The sequence below is a fragment of the Vombatus ursinus genome, unplaced genomic scaffold (assembly GCF_900497805.2).
Source record: "Vombatus ursinus unplaced genomic scaffold, bare-nosed wombat genome assembly UNPS02014812.1, whole genome shotgun sequence".
Classification (NCBI taxonomy): domain Eukaryota; kingdom Metazoa; phylum Chordata; class Mammalia; order Diprotodontia; family Vombatidae; genus Vombatus; species Vombatus ursinus.
The window spans coordinates 21,221,098-21,238,517 of record NW_020954590.1 but is presented as its reverse complement, the minus strand read 5'-3'; the positions used below and the strand labels follow the sequence as shown (position 1 = coordinate 21,238,517).

At 34.8% G+C, this 17,420-nt stretch overlaps 1 pseudogene; it reads right to left on the bottom strand.

Moving 5' to 3' along the window:
* Positions 1-408: 408 nt before the first annotated feature.
* Positions 409-17,420, bottom strand: part of LOC114053854 — a 32,527-nt pseudogene continuing 15,515 nt past the window's right edge.

Here is a 17,420-nt window from a genome sequence, read left to right as displayed (position 1 = left end):
ATTACTTTAAATATGTAGATAGATCTAATGTCCCCAACCCCTAAGTTTTTCTACAGGTGAAATATCACCAGTTCCTGTAACTATTTCTCATGTGGCATGAACTATAGACCTCTAACCATAAGGTGTTACCTCCCTATGAATGATTTCCAATTCTTCAATATCTTTGTCTTTTTTTAATTAAAAAACCCTTTGTATTCATTTCATGTTGTTTTGAGATTACAGAAATTAGGTGAGGGAAAAACCCAAGGGGACAAATATAACTGAAGAGCACAGCACCCCCCAAAAGTTCTCAGCTTTCACAGGACTCTGGGGACAGAAAGGAAACAAGAATATACATCATCTACTGTGTAACTTACTGAGGGGGAAACCCAGGTCCAGGCAGAGGCCTAGAGCAGCTCACCCATGACCTCAGCTCTCCTCATGAAAGGACTCTGGTTCCATCCAAACCCACTCTCTTTCCTGCCAGTCATTTTCTGGACTGTCCAGTTCTGAATCCTCTTGAATGCTGTCATTGTGCAGGTCTTCAGATGAGCCACATCTTTGCCTCTATGCTGTCCTTCCTCTCATTCTTTGTCCTCATCACTCTTCTCCTTCTGGATTGTGGACTCACCATTCACTGGAGCTGAGAGATCAGCATTAGGCTCCTACCATGTCTTCTCTTGGGGGGCCTCTCCCACTGCCTTCACTCTTCTCCAACTCTGCTTTGACCTTCTCCAAAGCAGGTTTGTTAACTTTCTGATTTGCTTCAACTTTTGGTCCTAGGATACTCAATTTGAGTCTACTGCAGACTTTTTTCTGCTTTCTCCATCACTTCGTGGTTGGATTTATAATAGTGAATCTTTTTTAATGTGGTCACCACACCTGCGTTCTTCTGGAGAATCTAAGAGATCACCTGCAGGCCCTCCAGGTCCTCCAGGGCATTGAGACATCTTTTTACATATGGATTGTTAATCTTCAGTGCAAACTTGATATCACTGTGCAAATTCTGCAGCCTCTCTTCCATAGATGGCTTCTTCTTCTTTTCAACCCTCCTCTCTGGAAGCACCTCCAACTTCTTCCTGGCTCACTCTACTTTCTTTCATAAGCTTGGCTTGAGACTTCTCCTCTGGGAGGCTTCTTTTCTCCTTCTGGTTTGGTTTCTTCAATATCTCTAAGGATTGAGATTTTGGTTCTTCACCTCCTTCTCTAGCTCTGGCTCTGAATCAGAGTAGGAAAAGGCTCATCTTTCTTGCCCCTTTCTCCCCTCTTCTTGATGTGCTCATTGTCTTTGACTTCAGCCTCACTGCTGTCACTGTTGGGGTGTGTGTCCTCCCTCTTGGCCCTTTCTTTCTTCAGCTCCTCTTCATCCTTCATTGAATATCCTTCTTAAAAATTAGGATATGTATTGAATACCATACCCCATATATATCTGAAGCAGTATTACAGCTAAATTATCCCCTTCCTTTCTTATGCCTTTCTTAATGTAGACAAGATTGCGTTATTGAATCTTCTTATAATTTCAACACATGACAGCCTTTAGTTTAGGCTTTTTTTTTCAGAGAAACTACTATCTAATCGAACCTTCTGAATTTTGCATTTGTAAAATATCTTTAACTAAGGTGTACATCTTGATATTTATCCCTATTAAATTCCAATATTACAAATATTTGATTCAGTCCTAAATATTAGCCTTTCAATATCTTTTTCCTGTTTATACTCTATTATCTATTATTTGACTATCCTTCCCAGCTTTGTGTAATCCTCCAATTTGATAAGCTACCTGTGTCTTTATACAAATCAATTATAAAAATATTTACTATCATGGCACTATGCATACATCCCTGGGACATTTCACTAAAGACTTCCCATCATGTTGATATCAAATTATTAATGATTATTCTTTCAATCTATCCAGTTTCTAATCTACTTAAATGAATTACCATTTGTCTTCATTTCTCCATATTTTCTATTGACTGATTAATCAAAACTAGATAAAATACATACAGAATCCCTTTGATCTACAAGCTTATTGTTCATGTCAAAAAGTGAAATAGATCTATTCTTAATTAATATATGCTGACCCTTTGCTGCCCTTCCATTTCATGAGGGAGTTTATTCCACTAAGATTCAAAGTGAAAATTCCTCCATTCACTTTTTGATCCACCAAAACATATTATATGATCTCTCTCTTTAAATTAAAAATAGTAGCAGGTAGCTGAAGCATTTTTTGCTTAAAAGAATATAAACAAAATCTCAACTTCCCTTTATATGTACCTACCCCAATCTAGATAAAAATTATTGAATTTTATCATTTTAAAAATATTCAGATCTGTCCTGTGGTGCAATGGCCTACCAAACTTTTCCTTCCCTTACTCTATCCACATATGAAGACAAATCTATGCCTCTTCTTTGATCTAATTTGATTTTTATTATTACTTGGTTTTTATATTTCCCTTGTCTCACATTAAAGTAAGTTTCATAATAATACGTTTACACACACACATACACACACACATTTCCTGAATTTCAAAAATATTAAGTCCATTTTTCTGCCTGTTTTCTCTATCTATAGTCCTTCTTTCTTAATCACCTAATCACAGTAAATTATCTTTCTATGTTTCTGAATTATCCATACCCAAAGTAGAACTCCCATGTCAAAAGAGTCTTATATACTCTTTGTAGTATGTAAATAATAAGCCTTTTCAAGTTCTTTGGAGTTTTCTTTTTCTTAGATTTCTTATGTCTGCTGCATCTACACTTCAAAATCATAGGTCAGTTTTGATATTTGCAAAAGTATTCTTAGAAATCATCAATTCTGGTAAAAAGTAAAAATTTCCTTTATTGTTATGCTCAGTTTTATCAAAATAAGTAATTTTTTTAGTACAAACTATTTTCCTTTGTATTTCTGTGTATGATATCCCTACCTTTATTTTAATTGCTGATAAGTAGTACTGGGAAACAAAGATTTTCATGCCTTGATAAATATGTCCTATTGACTGCTTAAAATGTTTTTTTTCTCTGAACCATAAGCCATGGAGAATGGTAATATCACTTGTCAGTAAACTAAATATAGGGTTCCTTTCTTCCAGTTCCTTACTTATAACTTATATTAACCTTTAATTTTCTTTTAGTTAAAATGATTTGGGGGGAAATTGCTTTTATGGTGTCTTGAAATATGGCACTTAGATTTTTGGTGTATGATTAATTTGGGGTTTTTTGTTATTATTTTGAAATGATTATTAGATAGTTCCGTTGATCTCTGCCTTCAATGTTAATTGATTATTTTGCTGAAATGTCACTTTTTAAATTTTCTCTCTTTTGACTTTCCTCAACTATTGCTTCTTGCTTTTTGTCATTTTTCAACTTCACCTTTTAATTTTTTTTCTTCCACAGTTCTATGACACCATTAAAACATTCCATCTTCTGTTTTAAATAATCAATTATCTTTTCAAAATTTTCTCTAAGCACTCCAATTTCACAGCTTATCTCTTACTTTAGTTCTTTAAAGCCTTTGAACTCTCTGGAGTTTTTAGATATTGTTGCAGTCTCTTTTCTGAGGTTGTAATTATAGTCATTACCATATTATTCCTTTCTCCTTGTGGGAATGTCTCTTCATATTTTGTGCCCTATAGTATTTCTTCATTGTATTGGAGCTATTTTTTGCTTAGTCATTTCTTCAGTCTCTCTCATATGTTTTTCCCCCTGTGGTACTTTTGCTTGTGAGCATTTCTGTACTTTCCTCTCTTTTCGTTGTTGTTCTATTATTTTACGTGCGATGAAAAGCAGCTAGGTTTAGACATAACCACTCATTCAGCTATCTTTCTAGAGGTTCGCATATGGCATTACTTTGCAAACACACTTTGACACTTCATGTAATTTCCTCTTTGGTATAGGTTAGGACTAGTCCCTGGCAGGTCCTTCTGTAGGCATTCAAGCCACAGTTATGGAGAATAATTCTACATGAACATTCCATGTCCACAGTTAATAGAGTGATGTAGCAGTTAAGATTTTTTTTTTAATTCTGAGTAATTACAGGAGAGTAAATTGTCTGTTAGTAGTTTTCTATATTATTCCAAGGGGAACTGAATAATAGCTAATGTTTGAAACAATCAGGCCACTAGTAGAATTCCATCCATTCTTGTGGATTCCTCCAAAAGCTGAGATTAGAAAGGATATACTAAAAATGAAATTTAATATGACTAGCTAAAACAAAACTCAAAAATCACATTAGGATGCGGGTCAGATCATTTTTAATGATGCATTTGATTCTAGTATTCATTTGCTGCCTTCTTTGTTAACAAAAAATGATTCTTACATTTTAAAAAAGTACCTCCATTTCAGAGTAACATCATTTCTCTATAATTGCTTTCATTGCCTCCTATCATTTGCTCACATTAGAAATGGACAGGCTTCATACTTTAGATGGTCCTTCCTATTAGGTTTTTATTCCTGTTAATGTTACACTCAAATGGACTAGGAAACTAAATTGTCTGAAACCAAGAATGCTGCCCATTTGAGTTTATATTCCCTGCAGCTCATTAAATGGAGCATCCTAAACTTGGTTTCCCAGAGAGTGATTTTAAATTGACACAATTTTTCTGAGAAAGAAAAAAAGTTGTAAAATCATGTTCCCTATGGAACACTAAAGTTTAAGTGGCCTTCCAATTCTCTAAACATTTATTTAATGGAAACTTCTAAATTGAGTAAGAAAAGGCAACCTTCCTATTTCAAAATTATAATTTGTATCCATTTCTAAAAATACAGAATGTGCTACATTTACCATCATCCAGTCACATAGGCTCTAGCCAAGTTTTTGTAGGCTCTCAGATTATTCACCAATAGTTTTCAGAGTCCATATCTTAGAATACCTTAGGCCAAATTTTCTCAGGCCTGAAGATTCAAGCCTATCTAGTATTATTATACCATCTCCATTCTATAATGAGGTTTATTTAATTAAGTTTTAATTTAATTACCATTGAATGAACTTTGCTTTTAATTCTAATTAAACTTTATGTGAAAACTTAATAAAAATTTATTAGAATATTTTCCTTGCTCTGTATTTTAGTCTATTTTTCCTAGTCAATGCTAATTGTATAATGGAAAAAATACTTTTCTTGAGCTGAGGTCTTGAGTTCAAATTCTACCTCTGGTACTTATTAGGTCTGGGATCTTGGGCAAGTCATTTGTCTGTCCTATAAAATGAGAGAGTTGATCTAACTGGTTTTTGAGCTCCCTTCTATTATGACTTTAATTATTAGTGAATCTTCACTTTCTATCCTGCAATATATTTATAAAATGTCTTGACATTTTTTTTTACTTTTTTAGATCATGACACTTTTGGTGATGTCTTAGCTCCTTGCATTGCTGAGAAGAGCTAAGTCTATCAAAGTTAGTCATGGCACAACGTGGCTGTCATTGTGTACAACGTTCTCCTGGTTCTGCTCACTTCACTCATCATCTGTCCATTCAAGTCTTTCCAGGTTTGTCTGAAGTCGGCCTGTTCATCATTTCTTATAGCACAATAGTATTCCATTACATTCATATACCACAACTTGTTCAGCCATTCCCCAGTTGATGGGCATCTTCTCAATTTCCAATTCTTTGCCACTACAGAAAGAGCTGCTATAAATATTTTTGTACATGTGGTTCCTTTTCTCATTTGTATGATCTCTTTGGGATATAGCCCTAGAAGTACTATTACCGGGTCCAAGGGTATGCACATTTTTATAGCCCTTTGGACATAGTTCCAAATTGCTCTCCAAAATGGTTGGATCATTTCACAATTCCACCAACAATACATCAGTTTTCCAATTTTCCCACATCCTCTCCAATATTTATCATTTTCCTGTTTTGTCATGTTGACTAATCTGATAGGTGTGATGTGGTACCTCAGAGTTGTTTCGATTTCATTTCTCTAATCAATAGTGATTTAGAGCATTTTTTCATATGACTATAGATGGCTTTACTTTCTTCATCTGAGGACTGCCTGTTCATATTCTTTGATCATTTATCAATTGGGGAATGACTTGTATTCTTATAAATTTAACTTTGTTCTCTATATATTTTAGAAATGAGGCCCTTATAAGAGACACTGGTTGTAAAAATTCTTTCCCAGTTTTCTGCTTTCCTCCTAATCTTGGTTGCATTGGCTTTGTTTGTGCAAAAACTTTTCAATTTAATGTAATCAGAATTATCCATTTTGCATTTCATAATGTTCTCTATCTCTTGTTTTGACATAAATTCTTCTGTTCTCCATAAATCTGAAAGGTAAACCATTCCTTGCTCTCCCAGTGTGCATATAGTATCAGCCTTTTTATCTAAATTGTGAACTCATTTTGACTTTGTTTTGGTATATGATATAAGATTTTGGTCTATGCCTAGTTTCTTCCATACTATTTTCCAGTTTTCCCAGCAGTATTGTGTCAAATAGGGAGGGAACTAGTCTCTGTGTGACTGATTGACTTCTCTCTAACTATCTCCTCTTTGGTTGTATCCATAGTTATCAAGCTCTCCAAGACTAGTTTTCACATTCTTGTTTTAAAGAACAAGACCAAGAGTTTAGCCCAAGTGCTCTCAAACTGGCTGTGAATCAATCAGTCTCCCCAAAGTGATGTCAATAGATCAAAGAGTATCCAGGGCAAGGAGAAGTCACTCCACATCAAGGAGACTTCATCAAACCAAAACAGAAGCCTTGTCTTGTTAACCTTATTAACAAGGGCTTTACCTCATCAAAGGATTAAAACCTGCTCAGGAAATGCAAGAAGAGATACCAACTCTAGAGAAGAAAATAAAGTAGCATGCACTTCATATGCAGGAAACCTAATTTCTGGAAATAAATATGACCCTAAAAGCACTGTAAGAATAACAAATAAGAGTTGTATAATCCAATCTCTCATTTTACAGATAAGAAAACTGAAGCCTATAAAAATTAAGTGGCTTGCCTGGTATTACATAGCTTGTAAGTATCTGAAACAGAATTCAAACTAGGTTCTTAATTCTAAGATCTTTCACTTAATTAAGTCCTAGCTATAGACAGGAGCTAACTCTAATAAAATAGACAGGGTAGAAATAATAATGGAGGTAGCTGGGTTGCTTAAGGGCCATATGAAATGATTGGTTATGGCCTCCACAGATCAACAGAGTAGAGCTCAAGAAGACATGCTGGGTCACATCCTTATGTGCCTAACCCCAAATGGTGAAAGAAAGTTCTAATAAATGCTTGCATAATGAAGTATCCACTCTATGTAATTACAGAAGACCAGGACCACTGGATGTGTTGAAAGTGGTAAAAACTTGGGGTGAAACTTGAGAGAGAGGGGAAACTCTCCAACTTCCACTAGTTGCTAAATTTGCTGAAATCTCAAATCAATTAGGATACCAGGACTACTAGAGTCTGAATGTACCCACAAAGTTGAATCACACAAAATAACAACACAATTTAAGTATATAATAGGTATCATAAGAATACAGGTAAAGTTTTAGCTTAGAAAAAACACACCAATTTTATATAAATTGAAATGTCAAAACTCATGAGAATCACTACCTTAGCAAAGTACAAATCTATTAATATTGATTTCTATATAATAAACATGAAATCTTTAACAATAATTTATTAAATATGAGGCAAAAAGAGGATTATCTTTCACACAGGCAAATAGGCATATCTAAAATACATCAACATGGACCTTGCCTAGGAGAGACAGATGGCCAAACAGACAAGAGAAAACAATGCAGCAAAACCAGGTCTCTCTCACTTTCTTATGTTTGATTGGAAGAGAAAAGGCCCTGAGTTTTACACAAAGGCTGTTCTCATCACACTTAGGAAGACAGAATGGAAATATCAGAGTGGAGTTCCCAGGCTCCTACATCATTAGCAGCAAGCAAGGAATAGAGAAATAGGAAATGAGGTCAAGGGCAAAGCTCCAGAATTCATACCTATTATTTTTTTTTGATAAAACTAGGTCACACACTGCTAGTCACTTTTGCTCCTCGACTCCACCTTCTTAGAGATGATGCAGTGTTAATCATGTTGGAAGCTCTGCCAAGAAAAATCCTGTTTGGAGTGGGGGAAGGATGAGGTTTTTGTAATGCTTACTTCACAGAGTTATTATAGGAATCAGATGAGATACTATATCTGAAGTCACATTGCGGTCAAGGTTCCCTGAGCCTCTGACTCAGAAATGCCATAAGAACAGCAGATACTGCTGACAATGATCTCCCCTCACCCCAATAATTCATGTACTGATTCTAGGACATTCATTGTAACTGAGCCCAATCACTAGGTGTAACTTCAAAGTGAATAGGCATAAGGACTGGATCTGTAATTTCACCAATATAAGGAATTTCCAGGTGAAGAAATTCCCTCCACCAATAAAGGTTGGTAATTTCCCTGCAACTAACTTGTAGAGTTAGAGACTTGCCTAGATCACTGAGAGACTGAGTGACTTGCCCTGTCAGTCAACTAGCATTTAAGCACCTACTATGTGCCTTGAACTGTGCTAAGCATTGAGGATGCAAAGAAAGATTAAAAAAAATCTAGCTCTTATTGTCAAGGAGTCCATGATGAAATGGGAGAGACAACATAAACACAAGATGAAGACATTTTCTCTAATTCTTACAATCTCTTAAAACTCTCTAAAACAGAAACTATGTGTCAAAGGTAAAGCAATGCCAGCTATCCCCCTGATCTAGGAGGCCAAGAACCCAAAAGAAGGTAAACATTTTATAAACTAATACCTAATCCAAACTTACTCAGCACACCCTCCCCCACCATGCTCCCAACAACAAGGCTACACTAGTCACCCCACCCATGGGCTTGCAGCAAATGTAACTCTACATTCTGATACCGCCTCCCTCTTTCCATTGCCATGGGCTAGACTTCAATGCTGACCCAGCATCCTCCCATTTTGGGGAATTCACTTTTCACCCTCCTATGTCCCTAATCAAAGTAACATTTGACAGGAAGGATACCATATAGATTCCAGTACCCTTTCCTTTAGGCTCAGAAAAGCATCACACAGTGGTAACCTATCCCAGCTCCTATATTCTTCAGTTCTCTGACTGAGTTGAGTCAATATCTGCCACTGTTTTTAGGCTTAAGGAAAGGTGAAGTGGGTGGGTATTCAGATCAGAGTTTCCGCCTCCTTGGGTTTCCTTAACTTAGGGGCCATACCAGACATGGTATATACCATCCCAGGCTTATATCTACCCCTTGCTCTCTATATGGCTGGGCAGATTAGCAGTCCACTGCTTGTTGCAATGGAATGCAGGGATAGCAGAAGGGGAATGGGGTATATGCTAAGAGAAATTACTGAATGATTCTCAAAATGATTCTCAAAAGGGTAGGTGGGTTGGTCTGTGTACTCCTGGAGTACACAATTGATAAGAGGACTGGTATTGAGTAAATGGTAGGCATTAGTATTCTCTACTATTAAAACATAAAGCTTCTTGCTATGCTTCTTGTTTTCTACTCCTGTGGCAACAATTATAATTGCTCTTTTGTGGCTTTTTTGAAAGTTGATGGGGAATAGAGAAATTGTCTAGTCCTCCATCTTGTTGGTTATGTCGCCAGCATAGTTTTGTGATTTCTCAAGTCATATGCCTTAAGATAAAGGTTCAAATCCCATACTACTTAGTAGCATAAAAAGGATGCATATTTCAAATACAATTTCCAAATCTCATCTATGACATACCAATGAATTGTCCTTGCTTTACCATTACACCAACCTATGGGATTTGGGCAAATGATCAGGGCAGGTCTTGATGGAAAGTTGTCCTAGAAAGACCAGAAAATATCTGCGTGTGGGAGTGGTTGTTGGCATCAGGGCATGCTAGCTAAGAGAAAAAGAAAAAATGTCTTGGCAGATACCAACTTATGAGAAATTACACAAGAAAATTTCTCAGAAATATTATAATCAAGAGATAGATTGGAGATGAACAGTATTCACAGGAATCCAAAAGGGATTAATCCTTGATTAAACTCACTTTCAAAATGATAACATCAAGAAGATGATTTTATAAGAAGCAGAGAAGAAATACATTATATTTTAAATAGTACCTACACTAATAGGACAGGATTTTCAACTGAAGATGAAGCATGATCAAAAAAGCAAAAATATGATGTGCCAAACTAAAAAAAAAATTGAACTTCATTCTCAAATCAGCTCATTTTCAAAATTGAGACTACTTTTCAAAGAAAAATATTGATTGAAGACACCACAAAAAATTGTATCTACTTGAATAATGAGTGATTATGTAAGGGGGAAAAAAGGATGAAAACCACCAAAAATATCAAGAGGAATAAAATTGAATTAAAAACCGAAGTACAGGGAGAATCTTGTGAAAAATTACATGGGAACAAATGGCAGAATTTATGACCTGCCCAGCAAAAATAATTAGCAGAATAGAAAATAATCATAGGAAGGACAAAAAGTATAATTGAACCAAACAATTTTGGACACAAGGACATTTGTGCAAAAGACAGTAATTCTTCATCACTACTTCTTTCATTTGTTACTACCTTGAAGTATAAGGAACATTAAAAAAGGAAATTGAAAACAAGACCTACATACAAAGTAATATCATAGAAATTGTTTAGAAGGAATTCAAACTTGGTGTTTTAACAGTTTTAATTTCATAAAGGATATAAATAAAGAATAAAATATTGGAGTACACAAAAAGGTAAGAATACATGTTAAAAAGTATTTTTGGTAAAAAAAATGCAGAAAACAAAAATAATATTGCAGGGAGTAAAAGCAGTGATTTGCTTGAACTCTCCCCCAAACCCCTCCAAATACCTGTGAAAATGGCTGTAAACAAATTGTAGAGGAGCAGAAACCAGAAAAAGACAGATTGAGGATCCAGGATTCTTTTGCTTTGCCTTTTGCCATTACAAAAAGCAAAATGGATAACTTTGATTATATTAAGTTGAAAAGATTTTGCACAAACAAAGCCAATGCAACTAAGATTATAGGGAAGGTAGAAAATTGGGAAAGAATTTTTACAACCAGTGTCTCTGATAAAGGCCTCATTTCTAAAATATATGGAGAATTAAGTCAAATTTATAAGAATACAAGTCATTCCCCAAATGATAAATGGTCAAAGGATATGAAGGGGCAGTTTTCAGATGAAGAAATTAAAGCCATCTATAGTCATATGAAAAAATGCTCTAAATCACTACTGGTTAGAGAAATGCAAATCAAAACAACTCTGAGGTACCATATCACACCTATCAGATTGGCCAACATGACAAAACAAAAAAATGATAAATGTTGGAGATGGGAAAATTGGAACACTAATGCATTGTTGGTGGAGTTGTGAAATGATCCAACCATTTTGGAGAGCAATTTGGAACTATGCCCAAAGGGCTATAAAAATGTGCATACCCTTTGACCCAGTACTTCTAGGGCTATATCCCAAAGAAATCACACAAATGGGAAAAAGACCCACATGTACAAAAGTATTCATAGAAGCTCTTTTTGTAGTGGCAAAGAATTGGAAATTGACAGAATGCCCACCAGTTGGGGAATGGCTGAGCTAGCTGTGGTATATGAATATAATGGAATACTATTGTGCTATAAGAAATGATGAACAGGCCGACTTCCGAAAACTTGGAAGGACTTGTATGGTCTAATGAAGAGTGAAGTGAGCTGAACCAAGAGAACATTGTACACAATAACAGCCATGTTGTACGATGACTAACATTGATAAACTTAACCCTTCCCAGCAATACAAGTATCTAAGACATCTCCAAAGGCCTCGTGATGGAAAATGCTATCCACATTCAAAGAAAGAACTATGAAATTTGAATGCAGATTGAAACATACTATTTGCTATTTTTTTCTCTTCTGTTGAGTTTTGTTTCCTCTTTCTGGTGGGTCTTCCTATTGCTTCTAATTTTTACTCACAACATCACTAATCTGAAAATATGTTTAATAAGAATGTATATATATATCAGCCTATATCAGATTGTGTACTGTCTTGGGGAGGGTGGTGGGGAGGAAAGGGAAGAAAAATTTTAAACTCAAAAGTATATGGAAGTGATTGTTGATAAATCAAAATAAATTAATTAATAAAAAAATGTTGTAGCAAAACTAAAAAAAAAAGATCTCTCTTTGACCCTTAAGAATGACAAATCTTGCCCACATGTAATTTTAGCTTTACGTCTATATCATAGTCATTCTTGGCCTATCCTCCCCCACTGCTGAAAAGAGCTTTGACCAAAAAAAAGACCCATTGGAAAGGATGAATGTAACATTTAAGATAAGGAGGTGATGATTAATAAAACAAGATCCCAGAGGAGATGAGAGGTTATAGGAACAGAAGTAGTTAGAAGAATTAGGCTTAAAATTCAAAGCAACATTTCTTAAAAGAAATGAGGAGATGAAAAGATGATGAGTTAAATTAAACAAGAACTTTGAGGTAGAGAAGAGAAAACCTGCACCATTTTGATCCATCACCTTGGGGGGGAAAATGTCATTAAACTAAGGTTAAAGTTCATTGGAGCTTGAAAACCTGTTATGATCTGTAAAATGGGGATAACAATAATGCTTCCCCAGAGTGTTGTTGTGAAGATCAAATGAGTTAAAATGCACAAAGTAATTTGCAAACTTTAAAGCTCCATATAACTACTAGTTATTATTTGGTGCTAAGAACACTTTTTCAGTACAACTGCAGTCATTTGTTGGCCTACCACATTATTCTTTCCTGGAATCAATTGTTTTCCTTGAAGTTTGCTTTTGTTTTTTTAAGTAAGTATCATTATTGCTTTCTGTCCCTGTTTCCCAAACAAAATGTCAGCATTTCATGCACCGAAGTTGTCTTGGTAATTGAAAAGAGTTCGTTTTTAGTTTCTCATAGATGTGTCCGCAATCATTTCCATTCTCAATGCATCTCAAAAGAAAGGTATGAATATATTTTGATGGTCCCTTGAAGGAGTTACCATCCTTTTCGTAATGAAGACTTAACCTAGGCAATTAGGTTGTGCAGTGGCTCCTAGACTTGGACCCAAGATGATCTGAGGTGAAATTCTGCCTCAGGTGCTTACCAGTTATGTAATCGGGGGCAAATCACTTAACATTTGATTGTCTCAGTTTCCTCAAGAATAAAATGGAGATAATAGTAATACTTACCTCACAGGGCTGTCCTCAGGCTCAAATCAAAACATTTATGCGTGTATTATATACATATATGTGTGTATAAATTATATATGTGTATATATGCATATATTTTAAAATGTTAAAGAAATTCTAGCTATTATCTATAATTATTGTCATTATTAGTTTAGAAGCTAAAAGTTCAACTTGATTATTGGATAAGTTAAAATTATGTGCCAAGTTGTTTAGGACTGCTTGAGTCATTAAAAGATCCTCTAAAGGGTAGCAGCTTAGTCTGAATGGAGAACACCTTACTGATCTGGTACTTTGTCATACTGAGTTTCATCATAACAATCTGAACTATTAGGATCATCTTCATAGAAATTCAAAGTCTCTAATGGATTTAACAAAATGGTTCTTTGATTTATAACTCCTAGTATATTTGGATATCATACCATATATTTAGCATTGTAGGCATCACTGTTATATTTACCAAGCAAAAAGAGTAATGTGTTCAACAGTCTCTTGTTCTTTCCAAATCATAAGACCAATAATGGAATGTGACAAGTTCTGTGTAAGGAGCCCGTAAGTGATCTAACACAGATGATATAAGCAATGGTGCATTGGTAAATGTTCAAAAGCCAGAATTCTCCCAAAAATGTACAAGTGACTTCCTTTTAAGTTTTTAATCTGAATTATCAACATTTTCTCCATCACTTTCTTAAGCCTAGAGAACCAAAAAAGCAATAAATCAAGCACTGATTTTTTTTTAGTTTGCTGATACCTGAGGTGTGAATGCTCACACTGAAAATTTAACAATCATTATTTTAATAAAATAACACTTTGAGCTGATTCTAGCATACCCCTAGATATAAAACAAATGAAGAGACCAAAATATGTACTATCATCTATTTTACACGCAAAATTGAATATGAGCTTTCTTTTCAAAAAATCTTTTGTTGATAGTTTTTTTGTTTTTAATCCACCTATGTATCCCATACCAGAGAGCTATTCCTGTTTTTTAAGGCTTTTTACTAAAAGGAGAGAAAAATATTGTTACAATATATTTATACATCCAAAAACAATCTGATATCAATGTTCCATACCTGTGGAATCTCCATCCCTATAAAGAAATGAAAACATGGCTTTTGATCTATTTTCTTTGGTACCAAGCTTGCTTTTTATTATCTTGTAACATTTATTTTCTCTTGTTTCATGTTTTTTCCACTTACATTGTTATAGTCATGTTGATTTTTTCTGGCTTTATTTTATTTTGCGTTATTTCATGGAAGTCTTTCCAGGTTTCCCTGTATTCATTATATTCATCGCTTCATACTGCCATCATGTAGTAACTACATACTATGCCATAATATGCCAATAAATTCATGTACCACAAGCTCAGTCATTCCCTAATAGATGGGAATCAACTTTGTTTCCAGTGATAAGCTATGATTTAAAAAATGCTGCTATAAATATTTTGGTGAATATTGGGACTTTCATTTTATCAATGCTTTCTTAACGAGAGTTTTTTCTCTATCGGATTAACAAGTTATCTCAATGAACATATATCAAAAAGTACAAGCATACTATGAATTTCAACAATGTATAACACTTCTATAAAATACAAAATAATGATGAAACAGGACTAGAAACAATAATATTTGTGAAATGATACCCAGCATACAACTGACAGATTAGTCTGTGCTACATATTGCTGCATATTAAGAATTTCACTGCATGACTGAACACATGTGAACACTTTTCATATTATTATCACACAACATGGAAAAATAATCCAACTTTTAACTTTTATCCATTCCTCCCTGACCACTCCACTTTACCACCACAAAGCCCAAACACACTTCACTTCATATTGCATAATTTATATAAGATACTACTCTCACTTAATAACAGTAGGTGATAAAAAAATTCACTTTATACTTATGAAAAATGCTGATTAAAAATACATTTCTATGTTTAAGTTACTTACACATGCTTATCACTGATACAATTAATTGTTCTGAGAATCATATTATTATGGTTTTAATAAAGAAAACCCCCAATAATGTATTTTTTAATAATAAGTCATGTTAATAAAACTTACCAAAGCTATGTAAGTTCTAGCAATTTCCTATTTTCATTGTTTTAAAATGTGAGAGTTAATATTTTAGGGCAAAAAAAACTAACTTTTTAATGTATGGAGAACATTATGAGCATTTAAGATCAAATATTTGTTGTATTCAATCTCATGTAGGTTTGGACTTTTCCTTTCACATTTTGTGTTTCATAATAAAGGTTTGAATGAGCATGGGATATACATTAAGTGATAAAAGGTATTAATTTTTATAAGTATTTTTTATTTTTACTTTTGAAACAGTTGATATTTTGTTGGTGTACTTTTTTGATCAGTAGGCTGTGGAGTTATTTAGACTTTAATGATCCATTTCAAAGTACTGGCAAAGTTATGAATGGATGCAATCTTTTCAGAAAAGGGTAAGCCTTTTATACAAAGACCTACAAATATTGTCCATATCCTTTGGTTCAGTGGCTAGCACAAGGAGGTAGAAGTAAAGGTACAACCTATTTAGGATTAAAAATGAGGGAGGGAGAGAGAACTAATTAACTAGAAGTATTTTATAAAGTGATTGGCAGTCACTTCCCTTCACTAAAAGGCTTCCAAAACTAGAGGAACATTAAGCCTGTGGTAGAGGTGATTCATGCTCAGTTTTCAGTCAGAGCTGAGAGACTCTTAGATCCTTTCTAACCCTGGTATTTTGTGAGTCTGAGATTCTGTAACTCAACAAGAGATAAATACAAGAATTGCCAAGTAGCAGCAAGGGACCTGCTAAGTTTAGATGGCAAAATTTATAGTGGAACCAATCAGCATGGTTTCATGATTTTCTCCAGCAATGCTTAGCAACCTTCATGAGTAGACACAGAGAAAGTGAGAGGGTGGGCTCCCCAGGGGTTGGTATTTGAAAGCAGGAAATAACAAAAATAAAGGAATAAGGGTACTAAAGTGATAGAACATCATTAAATGACAAATCATGGGGTCCTGGCTAGATAGAGAAATGAATAAAACCATAATTGGATTGTAATTAAATGTGAACAACAATTCTAGGGAAATAAAATACAGAGGTTTTGGTTCACTACAAGTTCACAATATTTCAACAGTGTAATATGAAAGCCTATCCCAGTCTACATTAAGAGAGGCATGGTGTACAAAATGAGGGAAATGATAGCATCACTTTGTTCTGATGGTGGGACTACAGTGGGAGCAGTATGATAACTACTATATTCCAGGGCAGATCTATTTAAGTTCTAACAATTTCCTATTTTTGTAATTTAAAAATAGTGAAAGTTAGTATCTTAATGCAAAATAATGTTGATGAAATAGAAATAATCCAGAGTCCTTAATAGAAACTCTCCCATACAACTTCAAGTATCCATTATGTTGAGGCAAAGGAAATGCCATTCACGGGAAAAGAATCTCAGATATTATGACCCTATGTGTCATTGTACCAGGGGATGAAAAAGAAGAAATGATACGGAAAGTCACTTGGAAAACAGATGACAGTAAAAGACTAGGAGGGGAGGGAGGACATGGATAGAGGAGTCTTGGAGTATTCCAGAGTAGCTGGGGCAGATATCTACACTGGGTAAGGGTCTGTGATCTGCTGAGCAGGAGATGTTACTTCAACTTGTATACACAGTGAATGAGAACCCAGGAGATCAACGTCACGAGGAATAACCTAGAGCTGAGTCTAGTCCAACATGGCTTTAGTATAACTCTATACCAGTTGATGAGAGTACGCTGAGAGGAGATAGGAAGGATGAATGATAGTTTTCACCACTTCGTAGGAATAAACTGAAAGTTAGACAGAAAAATAACTACTAAGATCGTCTAGTCTAGCCTCTTCATTTCATAGGTGAGAAAAGTGAGGTTCAAAAAAAAAGTGACTTGCCCCACGTTACGCAAGTAATAAACAATAGAACTGTAATTAAAACCCAGGGCCTCCAAATCTAGCTGCTATATGATTTCCATTGTCTTAGGGAGTCTCACAAGGGATCCTCACAAGATCTTTATTCTCCAGTTCAAGAAGTATAGGTTGTACCTATTTGTGTGGGGAGTCAGGGAACAATTATGCTACCTGATTCTTTCTTCGTATTTGCATTGGGTTTGTCTTAATTAAAAGTTTTTGCTATTAAATTATTGATCTTACATGATCTAAAAACAGTGTTGTTTGATTGGGATCTTTGGCCATGGTTTGAAAACTGAATTATCCAGAACAGCCAAATTAAATGTGGGAAAAGTTATCAGGGACTCCAGAGCCAAAGTTCTCAGAA